General features: G+C 47.1%; 1 long non-coding RNA gene and 1 pseudogene across 1 annotated transcript in view; one reads left to right on the top strand and one right to left on the bottom strand.

Moving 5' to 3' along the window:
* LOC149450295 (uncharacterized) overlaps window positions 1-14,662 on the top strand; it is a 1,099,640-nt gene that overhangs the window by 81,313 nt on the left and 1,003,665 nt on the right. The gene's annotated exons all lie outside the window — the stretch shown is intronic.
* Window positions 1,489-4,424, bottom strand: LOC149450311 (forkhead activin signal transducer 3-like; annotated as a pseudogene).

The raw sequence follows: 14,662 nt of genomic DNA, 5'->3' as shown, positions 1-14,662 counted from the left end.
ATACCCGCTCTCCCCGGACCCCGCATTCACTATACCCGCTCTCCCCGGACCCCGCATTCACTATATCCGCTCTCCCCGGACCCCGCATTCACTATATCCACTCTCCCCGGACCCCGCATTCACTATATCCGCTCTCCCCGGACCCCGCATTCACTATATCTGCTCTCCCCGGACCCCGCATTCACTATACCCGCTCTCCCCGGACTCCGCGTTCACTATACCCGCTCTCCCCGGACCCCGCATTCACTATATCTGGTCTCCCCGGACCCTGCATTCACTATATCTTGTCTCCCACAGTACACAGAAAATGGAAATGCAATTATTTTAGTAAATATAAACTAAACCTGGAAACTATCTGGCAGGAGGTTCAGAAAAGAAAAATGTGAGGACAGAACAACTCGAGGAAGGTTTCTTTCTTTCCAAGAGCTATCAAGGCCCTAAATGGTCATTCTGAGTAATATTATCTCGCTCCAAGTGACTTGGCTTGATGTTGTGGTCGGGGTGTCTTTTAGGCTTTTATATGGGGGGAGGGGGGCAATGTTCATGTGTGTGTATGTTGAGAATGTTATATGTTCACATGTGTGTATGTTGAGAATGTTATATGTTCACATGTGTGTATGTTGAGAATGTTATATGTTCACATGTGTGTGGAATGTTTTTTTTTTTTTTGTTTTTTTAGAATTTCATTGTGATTTCCGTTGCAATGACAATAAAGACCGATCTTATCTTCCAAAGTACTTTTTACAGAGTATATAACTAGAAAAAGTTAAAGTGGTTGTAAAGGCTGAAGGATTTGTACCTTTATGCATTTTATGCTTGAAGGTAAAAAGCCTTCTGTGCTGCTCCCCCCCAGCCCCCCCCCCCCCAATACTCACCTGAACCACCTCTTGATCCAGCCATGTGCATGGGTCCCAGGTCTCTCTTCTCATTGGCTGAAACACAGACGCTGGAGCCATTGTCTCCCACTGCTGTCAATCACAGCCAGGGAGTCAATGAGGAGAGAGTGCAGGGCGGAACCAAATCGCGGCTCTATGTATCTTATGAATGCACAGTATGGGGCTCAGGAGTGAGCACGCCCCAGTGCCCCCATAGCAAGAGGCTTACTATTGGGGGCACTGATCAAGGGGGAGGAGCCATGAGCACCAGTGGGGGACCTGAGAAGAACAGGATCCGGGCTGCTCTGTGCAAAACCACTGCACAGAGAAGGTAAGTATGACATGTTTGTTATTTAAAAAAACAAAACAAAAACGAAGCGTTGATATCACTTGAGATTAAAAAACAAATTCAAATTTATTTGAAGTAAAAAAAGACAGACAAGACAGAAAATGACTGATATATACATTGTTGACTAATGCCTTTGGACTGCCACCTCCGCTGTGCCATGTGCCATATTGGGTGCCAACATCATTGGGTAAGACTTGAAGTGCAGCTAGTCCTTGAGGCAAAAGTGACTAGCCCAAGACCAGCCTTGTCTCAGCAACCGGCCAATCAGAAACCATTGGGTCTGTACCCTGGGTACACCCCACCCTGAGTAAATTGCTGGCCATAGACATTTTGAGTATGCATGTAGCCCCCATGTTGTGGATACTCGGGGATGTCAAAGACTGGATTATTGGGAGGGAAATCTGAAGAGGAGGTTCTGGGCGGGGGAGGCATTGAGGGCATCAGACTGGGAGTGTAAACATCCCTCCACTCTGCATGGATGGAGCTTGAGTATGGGGTAGGCATGTAGGTATACCGAGAGGAAGAGGGGAAGTTGGGGTAAAGCAGGAGAGGGTGTATGCTGGGAGGGGCCACAACATTAGGGGCTACAAATGTTGAATAAGATGTGGGAAGGTTCCATAAGATTGCTGGGAATGTTGCGGCAGGATCTATATTTGGGGGTTGGGTTTGTACTGAGGGACCAGCCTCTGCATCTGATCTGACCGCAATATTGTCATTTGAAAGATGGGGGTGGTAAAAGTCTACAGATCTGTAGGGCTGTCCATGCAGGATATAAGGAGCCAGGTCAGGAGGGTAGCCTTCTTGCCGGGTGCCTCTCCTATTCTGCAGCTTCATGGCATCCTCAGGAATTCGGCTCACATCCACTGTCCAGTAGTTGCCCTTAGCCTGCGGCTTTACTGGATCTTTTTGGACCTGCAAAGAGTGAGAAGACATTAGAGGCGTATGCCGGCACAGCAAATTCACACAAATCTATTACGGGTCAGGGGAACCGATCCTTACGGCCTATTTATAATACAGACAAATCATTTCCCCGGATCTGCCCCTATTATCATAAATGGTTATATTTTACATGGATAATATATGTACAAAATTAAAAATGTTTGCTTTATATAGAGTGGGAAATGGTAGGATCCCCATCGGGCTTTAGATTTTAGCTGGAGTTCTTATTTTATCAAAATTGTATATAAATCTAAGTATACACAAATATACAAAATACAAAAATCAACCTATTGGAGTGTCGTCTCTGCCCCTCCTGTGATGTTTCTGCCAATCTGCAAGTTCCGGGAGAATTGTAAGGAATTGGTTGCTGCGGGAGGGGCAATTCCCTCCACCGGAAGATAGAGCAATGCCCTGAACAGGGGGGGGGGGGGTTGGGACAATACCCTGTGCTGAAAGGAAGGTTGTCAAACCTGCAGTAGAGGTGGTGGCATTGCCCTGGGGTGGAGGAGACAATGCCCTGGGGTGGAGGAGACAATGCCCTGGGGTGGAGGAGACAATGCCTGCCCTGGGGTGGCCATATGAAGAATATACTGATGCAATAGGTAGAATCAGTGTTGGGTAATGGGAGGATGAGGGAGGGTAAAAACACAAGGTAGAGTAATGAAGCAGAGTGGACATCTACACATACCGGGGTTTATTTACTAAAGCTAGAGAGTGCAAAATCAAGTTCACTTCTGCATAAAAACCAATCAGCTTCCAGGTTTTACTGACAAAGCCTAATTGAGCAAGCAGAGGTAAGAAGCTGATTGACTACCATGCACAGCTGCACCAGATTCTGAGTGCACCAGTTTTAGTAAATCCCCCCCATGGAGTAGATACAATAGTTGCTCTGTTTTGGGTATCTGAGTTGTATTTGAAGACATTGCAAATGAAGCTCCCTTCACTGGGTCATACTGGGTTTGTCATCCTGGGACAATGTCTGTAGCACATGGGACTCCAAACAATCCCAAACATCACCCAGTGACACCAGATTCCCATTGTGTCACTCAGCAGTGCTGGAGGCGCTCAGCCCACAGTAGGAGAACTTATAAAAATAATCAGTAAAATGATGTTTATGTTTGGGTAAAATATAACTCTCCTTGAGTCTGCGGGATTATTTATAATGAGCAGGAAAAATTGTTACTTTTCCTTTAACAGTATTTCACAACGCTGCCATTCTCAGTTTCACAAACATTTAAAGCAGAAAGTTCCAGCGATGTATAAAAACATTAGTGTAAAAAAAAAAACTTGAAATTTAAAAAAACAAAGACTTTTGAACATGAAAAGAACAATTTTAAATGAAGTTCCCCTCCTGCTTGGAGGTCTTCATAAATTGTAAAAATACGGCCAAAAAAAGAAAATTCCTCAATAGCTCTATAAATAGACAATTACCAATATACATCAAACCATAAATATACAATTAGTTATAAATACACAACTGACAGACCCCCAACAGAAATGGAACAAATCCAAAGTACGGGATACAGAAAATATTCCAAGCTACCATACAACAAGGGTTTGCAACCGTACTGAGACCAGGGCCTGGTAAATTCTTCCAGAATTTTCTATGACCCAACAGTAGAAACAAAAAGTCTATAGTCACAATTAAATTACGGAATACAAAATATGTATTAAAATGCTGGAAAGCTTTGGCTGGGGCTGGATGTCACTGTGGGGGATTGGGGGTTCTGGAGGGGATTAGAGCAGACCTGATGCCCTTGTAGGGGATGAGCCTTTTGGAGGGAGTTGGGAGTAGATGGGAGAGTTGATGGTCTCTCCAGGAGACTGGGAGCTTTGTAGGGCCTGGGGTTCACCTTAGGAGCTTGGGGGACACTGTTGGAGGTTGGCAAGTCAACACTCTTGAGGCAGGAGAGCTCTCAGGGAGTCTTGGGGTGGGGGGGGGACTGTGCAAAGTTTAGAGGCAACAGGGCTCTCGGCACACTCTCATATTATCACATTTACATTTTAATACAAGGACTATTCTGCAGGATTAGAACCTTAAGAGCCCACCACCACCATCACATCACAGGAGCACCAAGTCCTTACCTTTCTGAAGCAATCATTGGAGGAGAGGTTGTGTCGAACAGAGTCCTTCCAGCCCTGATAATCCCCCTTAAAGAAAGGGAAGATGTTGCTGAGCTCTTGGAGGATCTGCAAGGAAAAAATATAGTCATAAGTGAATGAGCATAACCATAAACCCAGATACGTAATACCTATCACATTATATAAGTAATACTTAGCTCCATTTGTGACTTTGACCCTCACCAGGAAACCTGCACTGAAACACTTAGGAGGACACCTCTGCAGACCTTCTGAATATGCCAGGAGCCCATCTATCATACAATACTTCCTAAACTGGGCATATAGCAATTGAAGTCATGGTAAAGACAGAACTCTTTGTACATGCTTGTATTGATTTTGGTGGGAAACTAGCAATTTTCTGAAGAGGTTTGATGTTGAAAGCCTCCATGTTTTTTGTCCAGAAATGTTTCCTTTAAAGCCCATCAGTAATAAAAACAGAAAATTCACCCTACTTCTGTTTTTACTACATATTGGTATGTTTTTTTCAGCCTTCGTAAGTCTACCAGAGATTCATTTTCTCCTTAAACTATTTTTTTCTGAAAATAAAGACTTTCCCTCTGACTGGTCCTTATTCTGAGCTGGTCTCAATGTCACCCCCTTCCCCTGCCCCTAGTTGCAGTAAAGTCCCAAGAAGACCCATAATGGGGGTTAGTTACCTGGGAAAGCTTGAGCTTTCTCCCTGGGGCGCTCTGGATCACCATGGCAATCATGGCCATGTAGGAGTATGGTGGTTTGGCGTATCTTTGATAATTCTTCTTTTTGCTATTCTTGCTGTGCTGGTCATTTGACTCGGGGGCTTTGGGGTCTCCACTGGCCTCTCCAGGGCAGTTCTCGATGTCGGGCAGGTTTCTGTCCAAGTTGTTGGGGTCAGAGACAGGCATGTTGAGGCGATTCCAGGGATGATGTGGATAACTCAATGTTTTGTCAAGTGTGTTGGAAGTCTGGGGGCTGCCAGATATAAATAAGGCTGGGACCCCCACCCTGGTTTTATGATGTAAATGTCCCCTTTAGGAGAATAGGGCACACCTAGCTTACTGTAGAGGGTCCCCATCCCTCCATTCAGTGGAGGTTATAGAAATTTCAGGGCTGTGGTGTGGTATGATTGTTATGTATATGTTGTGTAGACTATTTGCTGCTGGTGTGTATATCCTTTGCTGCTGGCATGTATATTATTTGCATATACCTAGTTCACCTTGTATATGGTGTGCATACTTGTGGATATAGTGTTTCAGATTTTGTATATCACTTGAATAATTTAGATTGGTTACTAATTAAAATATATTTATATATTTGTTTTAACTTTAGATTTTTATAAGTTACCAAGCTTAGAATGACTTTTTTTTGGCATACATACCTAATCTTAAAGTTGACTTTATTTTAAAGCTACTTTTTATCCATCAAACTCTGTTAAAGATTTCAACCCTGAATTAAACTGTTTTTTATATTATTTTTTTAAATCATTTTAACTATCCATTTCACATTTACAAGCACATTGCATTTGGTAATTACTTTTATTTTTTAAACTTGGAAAGGTAACTTTCTTGGAGGATCTTTTAATTTAGGGAGTGCATTCATTAAATTAGAATTGGCCTTTTTACACAAATTTGCAATTGTTTTCTGTTTGTTTGATTTATTATTTTATAATATTTTAGACTTTTAAACATGGGAGGTGTATTACTAATAACAAAATTAACACTAAATGGGTAACTATGACTACATAGTTTTTGTTTTGTTTTTTTTAATGATTGAACTGGATGGACTTTTGTCTTTTTTCAATCAGACTAACTATGTAACTATGTACATAATAATTGATTAATATTAATAATTCTTACTTAATGGGCATTACATATGTATTATTAATGAGAGTTAAATAAGCCATATCACTTATTGGTTTAGGGGTTATGGGTAGAGATGAGCGAATTATTCAAAAATTCGATTCGGCTGATTCGCCGAATTCGCGGAATAAATTCGATTCGAGGCGAATATATTCGCTGCGAATTTAACTTATAAAAAGGGTGTTTCTAGGCTTCAGAGAGCCTTTATATTAGTGCAGAACACTGTACCTTTAATTTAAATGCCCTTGGAGTCTGCTGGGGAAGAGAAATAATACTGTCAGTCAGTATGACATGCAGACGAGTGCCGTCGATCTTAGAATCACCGCACACTTCACTCATTTGGGCAGTCACGGGGCCAAAACCAGAGTGTGGAGCCACAGTGTGGCGGTGGAGGCAGCAGCAATGGGAGGCCATACAGCACCCTATGACAAAATGGAACCCACCAGCAGTGTGAGGAGACCTGAAAGTGGCACATGGCAGAGTGTGGCGATGGAGACAGCAGCAATGGGAGGCCGTACAGGGACCCATGACACACTCTGGACCTGGCAGCAGCATGAGGAGGCGGTACAGGGGCCCATGACAGATTACGGGCCTGGCAGCAGCATGAGGAGTCGGTACGGGGGCCCATGGCAGATTACGGGCCTGGCAGCAGCATGAGGAGGCGGTACAGGGGCCCATGGCAGAGTGGCGGAGCGTAAGCAGCTAAAATTGAAGGCCATACAGAGGCCTATGTTAAAAAGTCCCCCCAGCAGCAGCGTGGGGAGACACCTAATAGTCGTCTCCCCACGCTGCTGCTGGGGGGACTTTTTAACATAGGCCTCTGTATGGCCTTCAATTTAAGCTGCTTACGCTTCGCCACTCTGCCATGGGCCCCTGTACCGCCTCCTCTTGCTGCTGCCAGGTCCAGAGTGTGTCATGGGTCCCTGTACGGCCTCCCATTGCTGCTGACTTCATCGCCAGACTCTGCCATGTGCCACTTTCAGGTCTCCTTACACTGTTGGTGGGTTCCATTTTGTGATAGGGTGCTGTATGGCCTTCCATTGCTGCTGCCTCCACCGCCACCCTGCGCCATATGCCTCTGTCGTCTGCTCACGCTGCTGACGGCTTCCGCTTTTTAACCGAGGCCTGTGTTTGGCTTCCGAATACTGCTGCATCCACCGCCACCCTGCGCCATGTGTCTCTGTCATCTGCTCACGCTGCTGACGGCTCCCGCTTTTTAACCTAGGCCTGTGTATGGCTTCAGAATAATGCTGCCTACACCGCCACCCTGCGCCATGTGCCTCTGTCGTCTGCTCACGCTGCTGCCAGGTCCATACTGATTCATGGCCCCCTGTACTGGCTCCTCATGAACGTGGTTCAGCGGGTTTGCATCACTTAACGGCAAATCGTTGACAAACGCTGGGACGTTCAGTGTTGTGCGCATTAAGCCAGACACCAAAGGGCAGCACAGACCTGTTATTACTCGCTCAAACATGGCTGAACAAAACCAGTCTCTACCACAAATTGGACCCAGACCTGCCCAGGGTCTCGTAAGTAGATTGCACGGAGGAGTAGAGTTCGTTATTGGAATTAACTGTGAGGGACTTTTAAACCTAGGCCTGTGTATGGCCTTCAATTGAAGCTGCTTCTGCTCCGCCACTCTGCCATTGGACTCTTGATAGTCGTCGACTATCAAGAGTCCAATGGCAGAGTGGCAGAGCAGAAGCAGCTTCAATTGAAGGCCATACACAGGCCTAGGTTTAAAAGTCCCTCACAGTTAATTCCAATAACGGACTCTACTCCTCCGTGCAATCTACTTACGAGACCCTGGGCAGGTCTGGGTCCAATTTGTGGTAGAGACTGGTTTTGTTCAGCCATGCTTGAGCGAGTAATAACAGGTCTGTGCTGCCCTTTGGTGTCTGGCTTAATGCGCACAACACTGAACGTCCCAGCGTTTGTCAACGATTTGCCGTTAAGTGATGCAAACCCGCTGAACCACGTTCATGAGGAGCCGGTACAGGGGGCCATGAATCAGTATGGACCTGGCAGCAGCGTGAGCAGAGGACAGAGGCACATGGCGCAGGGTGGCGGTGTAGGCAGCATTATTCTGAAGCCATACACAGGCCTAGGTTAAAAAGCGGAAGCCGTCAGCAGCGTGAGCAGACGACAGAGGCACATGGCGCAGGGTGGCGGTGGAGGCAGCAGCAATGGAAGGCCATACAGCACCCTATCACAAAATGGAACCCACCAACAGTGTAAGGAGACCTGAAAGTGGCACATGGCAGAGTCTGGCGATGAAGTCAGCAGCAATGGGAGGCCGTACAGGGACCCATGACACACTCTGGACCTGGCAGCAGCAAGAGGAGGCGGTACAGGGGCCCATGGCAGAGTGGCGAAGCGTAAGCAGCTTAAATTGAAGGCCATACAGAGGCCTATGTTAAAAATAATAACATGTTTGGGGCATGATTCATGGCGGATTTAGTCAGTTGTGTCAGGAACTGGTGGTTTGAAATCCAGACTAATCCACGCCTGATTCCTTTTCACAAACGTGAGTCTCTCCACACTTTGGGTGGACAGTCGTGTCCTCCGCGGAGTTACAATACCTCCTGCCGCACTAAACACGCGCTCCGATGCCACGCTACTGGCCGGGCATGACAGCCTTTCAAGGGCAAATTCAGCTAGTTGGGGCCAAAGGTCAAGTTTCGTTGCCCAGTAGTCAAGGGGATTGTCTACCTCGGTTGGCAGGGTGCTGTCCAAGTAGGCCCAAGCCTGTTTTTTGAGGTCCTGCTCCAGGTCCACCTGATGCTGCTGCTGCTGCGGCTGGTTAGTAGTTTCCTCACTGCGCTGGTGAAGAAAGCTACTCATCATCGACTGCAGACTGAGGCAGCCGCTGCTGGTGGAGCTGCCACTGCTCCTACCACCCCACCCCTCCCCTGCTGCCATGGCAGCGGAACGCGAGCGCACAGGGCCCACAGTGTCTGAGGATGGACGTTGGCGCAGAAAGGCAGAGACCAACTGACTACATAGGTGGTTTTTATAGTACTTTATTTTGGCCTCCCTCTCAGCAGGTGTGAAAAAGGCCACCATTTTTGAACGGTAGCGAGGGTCCAACAAGGTGGACAGCCAAAAGTCATCCCTCTGTCTGATGGTTATTATTCGGCTGTCGCTACGCAAGCAACCGAGCATGCTATGGGCCATTTGTGCCAAGGAATGCGAGGGACTCCCTGCCTCCATCTCCACAGCATACTGCCACGGTGCGTCTGGGTCCTCTGTCTCCTCCTCCTCCTCTACCAGATGCTCCTGCTCCTCCACTCCTGTCTGCTGAGTGGAAAAACCACCCATTTCACTCAATAATTCCTGAGCACCAATGTCCTCCTCTACCTCCTCCTCTTCTTCCTGTCCTGCCCCCACAGGGGTCATGTGTCGTTGAGATCTGTGCGCCACGTCTACCGCACCCTGACCAGCCATTGTTAACAGCATTTGTTCCAGGACGTGCAACAGAGGAATGACGTCGTTCATCCCATAGTCCTGCCGACTCACGAATAGCGTGGCCTCCTCAAAGGGCCTGAGCAAGCGGCAGGTGTCACGCATGAGCTGCCAATGGCTGACATCTAAGTTACACAGGGGAGTACCTTTATCCGCTTGTAACATCAGGAAATCGGTGATGGCCTTTCACTGTTCGTAAAGGCGGTCTAACATATGTAGGGTTGAATTCCACCTTGTTGCAACGTCGCAGATCAGGCGATGCTGTGGAATTCCGTTCTGCCGCTGCAGCTCAAGGAGGGTGTGCTTTGCGCTGTAGGAATGGCTGAAATGCATGCAAAGTTTACGTGACATTTTAAGGATGTCTTGCAGTGGGATGGTGGATTTTAGGAACCGCTTGACAACCAGATTGAACACGTGAGCCATGCATGGCGCATGGCACAACCTTCCTTGACGCAGAGCAGACACCATGTTCTTTCCGTTGTCGGTCAACATGGTTCCGATTTTCAGTTTGCGCGGAGACAGCCATCTGTCGATTTCTCTGTTCATTACACTCAGAAGTTCCTCCCCTGTGTGACTACGTTCGCCAAGGCATACCAGGTGCAGCACAGCGTGACACCATTGCGCCCTGCACATGTGATATGCCGGTCGGGTAATGGGACTTGGCACGGGGGTGGCGGCTGAGGACACGGCGGAAGAAGAGGTGGTAGAGGCGGACATCTTTGCTGGACCAAGGACGTGCAAACGTGGAGGCAAAAGCGGCATGACCTGTCCAAGTTGCTGGTGCGGCTGTGCCGGCACCACGTTCACCCAGTGGGCCGTAAATGACATGTACTGTCCCTGACCGTAGTTACAGCTCCACACGTCGGCGCTGCCGTGCACTTTGGCAGAGACCGACATGCTCAAAGACTGGCCCACCATCTCTTCTACATGTGAATGCAGGGCTGGCACTGCCTTTTTGGCAAAGAAATGCCGGCTTGGCACTCTCCACCGCGGCTCGGCACAAGCCATCATTTCTCGGAAAGGTGCTGAGTCCACCACTTGGAAAGGGAGGGACTGCAGCACCAGCAACTTGGACAGGAGGACGTTCATCTTTTGCACCGTCGGGTGCGTGCTCGCAAACTGTTGTCTCTTGGAAACGGATTCCAAGAAAGACTGCTGACGGAATCCGTGAAGAGGAGTAGCAGGAGAAGGAGCATCTGAACGAGCGGAAGATGCCAACGAGCGACAACTCCCCTCAGCAGAGGTGTTGGAGCCTTGACTGGCTGATAGAGGGCGATTGACGTCGGGTGACGGAGCAAGTAACGGAGCGGGTGATGAAGCGGGGGCTGGGGCAGGCAGAACCGCCGTATCTTTATCACGGTTTTCCCAGGCCACCGAATGGCGACGCTGCATATGCTGACGCAACGCTGTAGTCCCAACATGGGCCCCCTGGCCACGCTTGACTTTCTGGCCACATAGTCGACATACGGCTACGTTTACTTCCTCGGGCGGCTTGACGAAAAATTGCCACACCGCCGAGTAGGAAACTTTGCCCCCGCTACTCCTCACTGGCTGACTGCTACTTCCTCCATGCACACCGGCACCACTACTGGCCATGGTGGTAGGCTGCAGTGGAGCTGGTGCTCTACTCCATGGCCGTTTGGCTCCACTGACACTGCTGCGACCCTGCTGCCTCCTGGGCAACCCACCGACTGTTTTGCTCGCTGGCAAGCTGGCACCCTCTTCTCCTGATGATGCGGAAGCAATAGCCTGATGACGACGAGGCTGCCAAGTGCGATCAGCCTCATCATCATCAATTAGGGTCTCCGCGTCACTAGTAGCCCCCTCGGCTGCGTGTGGGTCAGGAGACAGACCTGTCTCTAGACCGGCTACCGAGCCACTCTCCTCGCCAGTACTTCTTCGCCTGGCTGCTGAAGAGGCGGATGTCTCCCCCCGTTCCTGACCGCCCTCTGTTAGCTCTTCCTCACTGTACAGTGGGGCTGAGCCCACAGCATGCGATACTTCGCTTGGTGAGGGAACAGCAAAGGACAGGGGCAGGTCGAGGACACGTGATTTCAGTGGGCTTGCTCCCGGGCCATGTCAACTAACGTTTGTGTCTGACGTACCCACCGACCGTTGGCTGTAGGTGTCAGAGGTGACCTGGGAAGAGGAAGACGACCGAGTCAACCAATCGATGACGGCAGGGTTGTCGGCGGAGACACGACCGCTGGATGACATCGGGAGCACTGGCCTCTGGCTGCGACTAGTGCTGCCTCGACCCCTTCCTCTGCTGCCACGTCTGCTCGCTCCTGAAACATTGCCTCCTCTGCCACTCCTCTGCGTGTTGTCTGACATACTCTTTAATTCAATAAGCACCCCAAAAATAAAACCGGATTTAACTCTTTGAACGTACAATAGTGGTTGTGAAGCAGAAAGTCAGTTTATTTAGCACAATCGGTCAATTGCAGCTTGCCGTTGGCTGGAAACTGTACGTTTATGTCACTGGAATGCACTAATCACCCAAAAAATATTACCGCCACCCGGCGTGTAAATGGATCTAACTCTTTGAACGTACAATAGTGGTTGTGAAGCAGAAAGTCAGTTTATTTTGCACAATCGGCAAACTGCAGCACCAACTGTGCACGACAGCCACCAAAAAAAAAAAGGGTGTATGTCACTTTAAATTTTCGATTCTTTGATAGCTGTGGCCCTAAGTAATGATTCTGTGTCCCTGAGTAACGATTCTGTGTCCCTGAGTAACGATTCTGTGTCCCTGAGTAACGATTCTGTGGCCCTAAAGTCTCTGTGGCCCTAACTCTGTCCCTTAATACACACAGGTCTGTCTCTCTTGAATGACCGGAGGCTAATGGAGAATTCTAAGATGGCCGCGATTTATAGCTCCACCATTACACAGTGCTGGCTGGCTGGCTGCTGATTGGCTAATCCGATCACATGTCATGAATGAATGCATTATGGGTCAGCGCGCCTTGTCTGCGCGCCTTCCCAGAGATCCCCGCTCCGTCGCCACACATTTTTGGGAAAATTCGATTCGTGCATCCGAAGTTGACTAATCTTCGGATTCGTCGCGAATCGAATTTTTCCAAATCTTCGAAACGAATTCCACTTCGTCATGTTCGATTCGCTCATCTCTAGTTATGGGGATCAGTTTTGAAGCTACTTTATTTCTCTTGTTTGTAGCAGAAATGTTTTTAAAACATTTGACACCCCAGTTACAAAATCTCCATTTTAAATCTATGATAGACATACCTTGAATTTACTATCTTATATGTTATAATTAAGGACATGTATTGCAGCTCAATATTTCCCAGAACAATCTGCAATTGGTGAACACAGTGGAGAAAGAACGCTGAGCAGGGGAAAAAATCTAGGGAATTATATACCCAGCAATGATAAATATACTGTCTCAAGCAAAATGCATATTAAAATACTTTTGTCAATTTATAAATACGGGGAAATTAATTTGGGAGCTGCTGGCATGCCACATTTGTTACCATTAGGTGCCACATTTCAGATAATCTATTATTAATGGATAGATTTCAAGTGGAGCTCAGCTCCTGAAAATTTTTTTTGTTCAGTAATGCAGCCTTTCTGAACCTTTTCAATGCAGAGGAACCCTTGAGATAATGTTGTGGTCTCAGGGAACCCTTGCTAATAATTACTATATCTACAACTCATGATACATTAGGTCAGTCGGAAGAATGTTCTCCAAGCTATGGCCCTCCAGCTGTTGAAGTACTACAAGTCCCATCATGCCTCTGCCTCTGGGAGTCTTGCCAGTGGCTGTCAGGGTCTTGCAAGGCCTCATGGGACTCGCAGTTCCTCAACATCTGGAGGGCCATAGTTTGGAGACCCCCGCTCTATATGCTTGTGATCATTGGGAAGAATTCCCCCCCTTACAGATAAAAAGATCATTGGTGTCAGAGTGAACTTATCTGAGAGGCAGAAATTGCTCATTGCTCAAGGAACCCTTAGCAACCTCTGGGGGATCCATGGTTGAGGAACCCTGGTGTAATGTGTTGTGTGCTATTATATAAATGAAGGAAAATAACAAAGGCCACATATTAAATTGAATGATATAAAACTGACCATTATTCGGCTCTAGTGTCTGTGGGGTTGATCTACTAAAGCTGGTTCAGCTGGTTGGTGCATCTGTGCATGGCAGCCAATCAGCTTCTAACCTCAGCTTGTTCAATTAGGCTTTAGCAATAAAACCTGGAAGCTGATTGGTTTCTATGCAGAAGTGCAGGAGATTCTGAGCGAACCAGCTTTAGTCAATAAACCCCACTGATCCTACTTATTACAAGTTGAATGGGTAGAAACAAAGAAACAGTGAAAGACAAAGCAACCTAAAAAGTGTGCACCTTTCTATTTTTTGTTTTCCTTTTTTTCAAATTGTATAGATCTCTACCTCCGCTGGAAGTCTGTTCTGTACTTTTTCTGTACAATAATACTTTCTAAGGTTTACGTGAACCTTTCCTCCTTTAGTTTCAGTCCATGTCCTCGTGTTCTTGATCTTGCCTTCATATTGACATTCCTGCCCTCCTGAACCTTATTCACCCCCTTCATGGATTTAAAGGTTTCAGTCATGTCCAACCTTTCCATTATTTCCTCCAGGCAGGACATATTAAGTTCCTGAAGTCTCTCCTGATATGTTTGGTCCTTCAGATCTTTCACCATTTTTGTTGCCCATCTCTGGACTCGATCTGTCTTATCTGTATCTTTTGTAAGTGATGTCTCCAGAACTGGGCGCAGTGGGGGTTGACTTGCTGAAGGCAAACAGTTGGTCACTTTGCAAGGGAATTTTCCTTTAGCTTAGTGAATGTGGTAAAAATTCACTTTGCAAAAAAAACCCAACCATGTGTAAGAATAATATTTTTTAAAAACTGTATTTTCACATACACATGATTGATGGAAGTTCGCAGATTCATAGTTACATAGATAGGCTGGCCATACACTATACAATTTTCTTGAGATTTTTGGTTTAGGTTTGACCTCATATTACATGGTTTTTGGTAAATCTAAACAACAATTTCAATTGTATCCAGTTAGGCAGGCTCTGCACTACATAGTTGAAGGTA

This window comes from Staurois parvus, unplaced genomic scaffold (genome assembly GCF_062004578.1).
Source record: "Staurois parvus isolate SC_StPar_1 unplaced genomic scaffold, SC_StPar_1.0 ptg000575l, whole genome shotgun sequence".
Lineage (NCBI taxonomy): Eukaryota > Metazoa > Chordata > Amphibia > Anura > Ranidae > Staurois > Staurois parvus.
Note: the sequence above shows the minus strand (reverse complement) of the source record. Positions and strands in the feature narration are given on the sequence as shown.